The sequence below is a fragment of the Danio rerio genome, chromosome 4, assembly GCF_052040795.2.
Source record: "Danio rerio strain M-AB ecotype USA chromosome 4, GRCz13ab, whole genome shotgun sequence".
Lineage (NCBI taxonomy): Eukaryota > Metazoa > Chordata > Actinopteri > Cypriniformes > Danionidae > Danio > Danio rerio.
In genome coordinates, this window is record NC_141024.2 from 44,213,828 (window position 1) to 44,222,930 (window position 9,103).

Sequence of the window (9,103 nt, forward strand, 5' to 3'; positions counted from 1 at the left end):
TCATGGCTCTAACTGAGACCTGGTTGAGACCGGAGGACACTGCTTCACATGCTACTCTTTCTGCTAATTTCTTTTTCTCCCACACTCCTCGTCAGACAGGGAGAGGGGGTGGAACTGGACTACTGATTTCCAAAGAATGGAAATTTACTCAGAGATAGTCACTGGCAAAGATCAGCTCCTTTGAATTCCATGCAGCCACCATTATCCACTCCTTCTACATAAATGTGGTTGTCATCTACCGCCCACCAGGTACATTAGGTCACTTCTTAGATGAACTGGATATTCTTCTCTCATCTTTTTCTGTTTATGACACTCCCTTGTTGGTGCTAGGTGACTTCAACATCCACATTGAAAAACCTCAAGCTACTGACTTCCAGACTCTGCTTGCCTGTTTTGACCTCAAAAGAGCACCTACTTCTGCTACTGATCTTATTTACACTCGACATTGCTTCACTGATCAAACACTAGTAACTCCACTACACACATCGGAATATTTCCTTTTGTCTCTCAACATCCACAGGACTCCTGAGCCACCACACACTCCAAAACAAGTTGCCTTTCGCAGAAACCTACGCTCTCTCTCACCCAATAGACTATCCACCATTGTTTCAGACTCTCTTCCTCCATCTTACAAATTCTCTGCACTTGATTTCTGACTATCTGCTGTTTCTGATGCCATGTGAAAACTTCAGATTTTAGTGGCTTGTTTTTCTAGGGGTATGATTCACGCTTTTGGTGCGAGAGGTCCTGGGTTCAAAATTATGGCTAATATAAAAAGGTGTTTCAAAGATTTCCAGTTTGTCAGCAGATAGTGTCACCACATAAAAAAGTTCTTGCAAAGTGGCTTGCTGGTCTTGGAGTATGATTCTCGTTCATGCCATGACAAATCCCAGGTTCAAATTTCGGTTGAGCCCCTACAGTTGTCTGCTGTTTTGTAAGGGCATTGTGGCTTACACAGATGCCTTTTTCTGAGAATGCCAGTTTGTCGGCAGATAGTGTCGCCATGTAAAGTTGCTGTTTTGCAGTGGCTCAATGGTCTAGGGGTATGATTCTCGCTTAGGGTGCCCTTGATTTGTTAGAGAAAAATTTTTGACTATCTGATACTTCTGACGCCATGTAAAATGTGAACACTTTAGTGGCTCGTTGGTCTAGGGCCGGGGTGTCCAAACTCGGTCCTCGAGGGCCGGTGTCCGGCATATTTTAGTTTCAACACCAATTAAACACACCTAAACCAGCTAATCAAGCTCTTCTAAATATACTAGAAAGCTCCATGGAGTTGAAGTGTGTTGAAGGAAGTTGGAGCTAAACTATGCAGGACACCAGCCCTCCAGGACTGAGTTTGGACACCCCCGGGTATGAGTCTCGTTTCGTGTGCGAGAGGTCCGGGGTTTTAAATCCCAGACAAGCCCTTGCAGGTGTCCTGCGTTTTACAGGGCATTATGTCTTTCATAAAAACGTCTTTCGAAGAATTCCAGTTTGTCAGCAGGGGTCCGTTCTTCGTATGTGGATTACTCAGTTAGCTGTATTTAGATATTGACGATTAAACACGATCCAGGATCGTTTCGTTCTTCAAAGTTGATCTGAGAGTTGTTGTCATAGCAACAGTTCTGCTAGGTCAAACCTGATCGGAAGCAGGTTAAATTCATAGAAATAGGATTAGATCGGCTCAGTTCAAGCAATGATAATACAGAAAGTAAGTACCGAATTCTAATATTTTCTTACAGTAGTAGTTATATATACTTGGGAAAATGGTAAATATTTTTAACTATATATATATATATATATATATATATATATATATATATATATATATATATATATATATATATATAGTTATAGTTACTAATACAATAAATGAAGTTATACATATTAATAAAACTTATGCAATCTACACCCTCGAAAGAAAAGTACAAAGACTGCCACCTGGTGGTGCAAAGAGAAAATGTATTGACATGAACTTTTTAAATTACTTTAGTACAAATTGTGTATAATAGAAATGCACAATATGTGACTTTTTTTAAAAGCAATAATACATTTATGCAGTCATAAACATGTTTTGACAGTTAATATGCCAGTGATTTGATGCTTCACAAAAGTTGCAGATGCCTTATCAATATTAAAATGCTTTTGTAAACAACCAGTTTTTCTTTACACTGATTAAAAAACCGGCTACTATAATAAAGAAAATCTTCTCTAAATGTAGAACTAAATACACTGATATGCATTAAAGAGCCCATATTATACATGAAATAGGGTCATATCTTGGTTGTAAGGGTCTCCAACAACAGTCTAATATGCATGCAAGGTCAAAAAACACTTTCATGGTCTTATAATCTGCATTTATTTTTACCTAATTATCCCAGCGACTCCCGTATGAATCGTCCAGTGATTCATTTGTTCCCAAACCCCTCCTTAGCACGAAGCTAATCTGCGCTGATTGGACCGATGACAGTCTGTCGCGATTGGTCGACTGCCTTCAGTCAGAAAGTAAAATGCCCAATAGCTAATCAGCAATATAAAAAGTAATCACAGTTCATACACGCTCGATAGTGTAGGCGTGGATTTTAGCTGCCACACACACACACCTCCGGACGACAACGCTCCCGATTCCGCCCGCACCCGCCAGGTTTTAGCCTTAGAACCCGCCCCATTTTCTGCCCACCGCGCCCGATCCCGCTAAAGAGCGGGGGAGAACACAACCAAAAATCACCCAGCTATACAGTCCAGACAGCCAAGCTGTCTGTATAAAACCACACACAGCACCAAGCACACAAAGCTCTCGCTCGCGCTCTCTCTCTCTCATACGCGCGCGTGCGCACTAACACACACACACACAAGCACCAAGCAGACACATCTTTCTCATTCGCATAGCAATATCCGTGATATTGCTAGACAGCCCGCTCCTGTCCCAAATTAAACCCGTTACTGACCGCTCCCACGATTTATTCGGAAATTTATTACCGCGCCGCAGAAATCTGGCGCAGGGACAGCCGCTGGTATGCAGACCCCTACCACGGAGCTCCCTAAACAAAGCAGCACGTGTCGCGTTTTTAACGTGACTTTGCACGCGATAAGAGAATATAGCCAGTTAACCTGATACAGTACACGCGGTTACAAGTAACAAATCACAACTAAATACATTTGCAAGCCAGAGTCAATGAGGCAACAACTTTAATCGCAAGTACTTACACTTGAGAAAGGTAGGAAGAAACCCATCCTGACGTCCATCAGTAAGTTACTCTTTACTGATCCTTCCTTTAACAAACGCAGATGAAGTATTCTTTGTAGCATGTAGTTTCCAGAAGTTTCCAGTAGTTTCCAACTGCTTGGCTATAATGCTGAGGTTTCATCTTTGAGTAGAGACTCGATATAATATCCATCTGCAGTGTGACTTCAATCGACCGGCAAGTTTGTGTGCGTGTGTTTGTGGGTGTGTGTGTGTCTGGGTTTCTGCGTCAGAGGGCGGGGCCTCAGGTTTGAAATCTCCCGGGTTTGCGCGTGCACGTGAATAACTTGGTTTCGTTCGTACGTCATGGCGAAACACCTAATGACTCGGTATCAAGGCGACTCGTTTGAAGCACTATGAGTCGACTCTTTTATAGATGAGTCAACCGTTTTAAACACTGTATTCTTACAGATTTAAGCCTTTGCTGAATACTTCACTTCACTTAGAGCTGTGTTACACACTACATGGAGGGGAATTTTCAAAAACCCATAATATGGGCTCTTTAAAATACATGATGAATAGTCTTGACACATGAAAGTGTAAAGCCTGCAGCAACAAATGTGGAAGGTTATTGCGTTTCAAATTTAACAAACCGTTTACTGCTAGTTTGATGTTATTTTGCTCACATGGATAATTGAATACTAATCAGATGATGTCAATACGCTGATGTGCCGTCAGCCAATCATGGCATTGCTGATCATGATTTCGAGGATCGATAGATCTGTCCTTCACAACACATGCAGTGATCTCAGATCAGTTCATCCAGACATTCTAATCTGATTCGCGAACTTGTTTGAAGAACCAAATTAGCGAGAGATCAGTTATCGAGATGAAAAGATCCAGGATCTGCCAAATCATCTTAGATCATTTAAGCGAGGTACGAAGAACGGACCCCAGATAGTGTCACCACATGAATCATTCCTTGCATAGTGGCTTGCTGTTCTAGGAGTATGATTCTCAATCATGCCGTGAGAAATCCCAGGTTCAAATTTTGGTTGAGCCCTTACAGTTGTCCGCTGTTTTGTAAAGGCGTTGTGGCTTACACAGAGGCTTTTTTCTGAGAATGCTGGTTTGTCAGCAGATAGTTTTGCCATGTACGGTGGCTATCTTGCAGTGGCTTGTTGGTCTAGGGATATGATTCTCGCTTAAGGTGCGAGAGCTCCTAGGTTCAAATCCTGGATGAACCCTTGCAGAAGTCTGTCACGGTTGCAGGTTTGTGCGCTTTTCCGGAGTGTATGTTTGATCACGTGGGTTTGTTTTGTTTTGGTTGTCCATGTGTATTTGTTATGCTCACGTGACATGACGACTATCAGCGGGGCTGATTACTCACCAGCTGAGGCTCATTATTAGCCCTATATCAGGGCGACGTTTCTATGTCTCATTGTCAGTTCGTTACATCTGTTCTCATGTGTGTTATCTGTGCTCAGGCCCCTGAGGAGATTTCTGGACCCTGTTTTTTCCTGTCTGTTCCTGCCCTGTGTTCGTCGTCCTCCTAGCCTGTCACTTCCCTGTTTGTTTATTTTGACTTGGTCAAATAAACCTTATTTTCACTTGCATTTGGATCCTATTTTGACTCTTATTTTTGTTGAACGTGACAGAACGAACTGACCTTATTATGGATCCAGCTAGTGCATCCCAAATCTCCGAGTTCGTCTCGCACAGCAACGCCAGGATAGACCGTCAGGATGAGGCTTTGGTCACCTCGTCACAGGCGATCCAGGCTCTGGTCGGCCAAGTGTCGCTGCTTTCCTCCCAAGTCCAGCGGTTGATCGCTGGAGCTGCACGGGCTGACTCGGCATCGACTCCGGAGGTGACACCGCCAGCGTCTGCGGTTGTTGGTCACTCTGTTGAACCACGCCTTCCACCCCCGACCTGCTACTCTGGGGAGCCCCTCTTGTGTCGATCCCTTTTGTCCAAGTGTTCCCTTTATATTACGCTGCAACCATCATTGTTTGCCACCGAAAGATCCAAGGTAGCATTTGTCATCACGCTTCTTTCAGGCAAGGCGGCCCAATGGGGAACTACAGCATGGGAACAAAAGTTACCATGCTGTGCTACCTTCGACCTGTTCTCCACAGAGTTAAAGAAGGTCTTCGATCGAGCCGCCTCCGGGAGAGAGGCTGCCCGAGTTCTTGCTGAACTCCGCCAGGGGAATCGCAGCGTGGCGGAGTACTCTATAGAGTTCCGGACCTTAGCCGCTGAATACGGCTGGAACCCGGAGGCGCAATGGGACATGTTTTTGCACGGATTATCTGACCGGCTTCAGGATGAGATCTATTCGTTAGATCTTCCTAAAACTCTTGACGGGCTAGTTGACTTAGCCATCCGGGTTGACACTAGACTGCGCCGTCGAGAGAGTCGCCTGCAGCAGGGCGGGTTTTCGGAGCTCGTCCCTGACTTTCCGGTCCTGACTGCGACACCGGAAGTGGTTGACCCGGAACCCATGCAGGTGGGTAGATCCTGCTTGTCCGTGCAGGAGAAGCGCCGACGGAGATCGGAGGGACTCTGCCTCTACTGTGGTGGGGCAGGGCATCGGGTGGTTTCCTGTCCCGTAAAAGACAACACCCATCAGTAGGCAAGAGGTTACTGATGGGTGAAATTAATATGGACAAATCCTCTACGTCTGCTACTTTACTGCCCGTCTCTTTATCATGGGGTTCCGGAACTCATAACACACAGGCGCTCGTCGATTCCGGGGCGGAAGGAAACTTCATTGACTCTAGTTTCGCTTTCAGTTTCAAACTTCCGGTTATAGCACTATCACAACCCATTGCAGTACGCGCACTCAGTGGACTTTCCCTTCCCACTATCACCCACTCCACCAAACCCATAAAACTGATTACGTCTGGAAATCATGTTGAATACATTTCATTTTTTTTAACAGACTGTTCCAACTCACCAGTGGTTTTAGGTCATCCTTGGTTGATTCTGCATAAACCCCACATTAATTGGGGCCTTAATTCTGTATTCTCGTGGAGTGAGAAATGTCATGAGTCTTGTCTTTCGTCTGCTCGTTCTGCTGTCTCTTGTTCTGTGTTTCAGGAGGAGCGCATGGACCTGTCAAACGTGCCCAGTGAGTACCTCGACCTGAAGAGAGTGTTCAGTAAGTCTCGAGCTGCTTCTCTGTCTCCTCATCGTCCCTATGACTGTGCAATAGACTTATTGCCAGGTACGTCTCCGTTTAAAGGCAAGTTATACTCTCTTTCTATTCCTGAGAGGGAGGCCATGGAGAAATATATTTCTGATTCTCTAGCGGCCAAGATCATACGGCCCTCTTCTTCACCGGCGGGGGCGGGGTTCTTTTTCGTGAAAAAGAAGGATGGCTCTCTTAGACCCTGCATAGACTATCGAGGGCTGAACAGCATCACGGTGAAGAACACGTATCCTTTGCCGTTGATGTCTTCAGCGTTCGAGCGTCTGCAGGGGGCTTCGTTTTTCACGAAATTAGATCTCCGTAACGCATATCATTTGGTTCGCATGAAGCAGGGTCATGAGTGGAAGACTGCGTTTTTGACCCCCAGGGGGCATTTTGAATATTGCGTTCTTCCGTTCGGGCTTTCTAATGCTCCTGCGGTCTTCCAAGCACTCGTAAATGACGTGTTGCGAGACATGATAGATCAGTTTATTTATGTCTACCTGGATGACATTCTGATTTTTTCTCGTTCTCTCCAGGAACATGTGCAGCACGTCAGGCGAGTGCTTCAGCGGCTGCTAGAGAATGGGCTTTTTGTCAAGGCGGAGAAATGCGTGTTCCATGCACAGTCTGTTCCCTTTTTAGGACACATTGTGTCAGTCGAGGGGGTGCGCATGGATCCAGAGAAGGTTCAGGCTGTGGTAAATTGGCCAATTCCGGAGTCTCGTAAGGCCCTGCAGAGATTTCTGGGCTTCGCTAATTTTTACCGGCGATTTATTCGCAATTTCAGCCAGCTCGCCGCCCCTCTGACGTCCTTAACCTCCGCCAAGACTCCCTTCAGGTGGTCGAGTGTAGCACAGGCTGCATTCACTAAACTGAAAGGCTGTTTTGTTTCAGCCCCCATTCTGGTGACACCTGATCCAGCCCGGCAGTTTGTGGTGGAGGTTGACGCGTCAGAGGTGGGGGTGGGCGCTATCCTGTCCCAGCGCGCCGCCTCGGATGACAGAATTCATCCGTGCGCGTTTTTCTCACATCGATTATCTCCCGCAGAACGTAATTACGACATTGGTAATCGGGAGTTGTTGGCTGTCAAACTCGCATTGGAGGAATGGCGTCACTGGTTGGAGGGTTCGGGGGTTCCCTTTATCGTTTGGACCGATCATAAGAACCTCGAATACATCAGGTCTGCCAAACGACTTAACTCCAGGCAGGCTCGGTGGGCATTATTCTTCGGACGTTTTGACTTTACCATTTCTTATCGGCCGGGTTCCAAAAACACCAAACCCGACGCGTTATCCCGTCTTTTTGATTCTTCCGAGCGCAATCCGTCTCCTGAGCCCATCGTTCCCCAGAGCATTTGTATTTCTGCTGTGACATGGGAGATCGAGAGCAGGGTCCGCACAGCCCTGGATGGGGTAACGCCCCCGGCCGGATGCCCACCCAGTCGTTTGTTTGTGCCGGAGGAGATTCGGTCTGACGTCATTCGGTGGGGACATTCCTCCAAAGTGGCTTGTCATCCGGGGGTAAGTCGTACTTTATTTTTGGTTAAACAGCGATTTTGGTGGCCAGCTATGGCACGGGACATACGCGAGTTTGTTTTGGCCTGTTCTGTTTGTGCTGTTTCTAAGACTTCTAATCGCCCTCCTGCTGGACTCCTTCAGCCGCTGTCAGTGCCTTCGAGACCCTGGTCGCACATTTCGCTAGATTTTGTCACTGGTCTCCCGCCATCCAGTGGCAATACGGCAGTTTTGACCGTAGTGGACCGGTTCTCGAAGGCTACTCATTTCATTCCTCTGCCCAAATTACCCTCAGCCAGAGAGACAGCGGATGCTGTCATTAATCACGTCTTTCGCATTCATGGCCTCCCGACGGACGTGGTTTCTGACAGGGGGCCCCAGTTTGTCTCTAAATTTTGGAGAGAATTTTGTCATTTATTGGGAGCGACTGTAAGTCTTTCTTCTGGTTTTCATCCTCAGAGTAACGGACAAACAAAGAGGGCCAATCAAGATCTCGAGCGCATGTTACGTTGTTTGGTTTCCCAAAATCCCTCCTCTTGGAGTCAGCAGCTCCCATGGGTGGAGTACGCACACAATTCATTACCAGTGTCGGCTACGGGCCTCTCTCCGTTTCAGTGTAGTCTAGGTTACCAGCCACCAGCTTTTCCCAGTCTGGAATCCGAAATCGCGGTCCCCTCCGCCCACGCCTTTGTCCAGAGGTGTCGACGCACTTGGAGCAGGGCCAGACAGACCCTCCTCCAAGTGGGTGCGCGCACTAAGGCTAAAGCCGATCGCCACCGGTCGAAGCCTCCCGTTTACGTCGTCGGTCAAAAAGTGTGGCTTTCAACTAAGAATATTCCATTGCTTTCCGCATGTAATAAACTTGCATCTAAATTCATTGGCCCATTCACTGTCATCAAGATCATTAGTCCGGTGGCAGTCCGCCTTAAACTTCCTCCAGCGTACAGGAGAATACATCCCGTGTTTCATGTTTCCAAATTAAAGCCCGTTTTTCATACGGCAATTAACCCGCCCACACCGGTTCCCCCCCGCCGCGTCTCGTAGATGGGGAGACCGTTTATTCGGTTAAGCGTATTCTGGACTCGAGACGGAGGGGGCGAGGATTTCAGTACTTGGTGGACTGGGAAGGTTATGGTGCGGAGGAGAGGAGTTGGGTTCCTGCAAAGGACATACTGGATCACTCTCTTATTGATGATTACAATCGCCAGGTAAGCTCTTCTGGGAGTA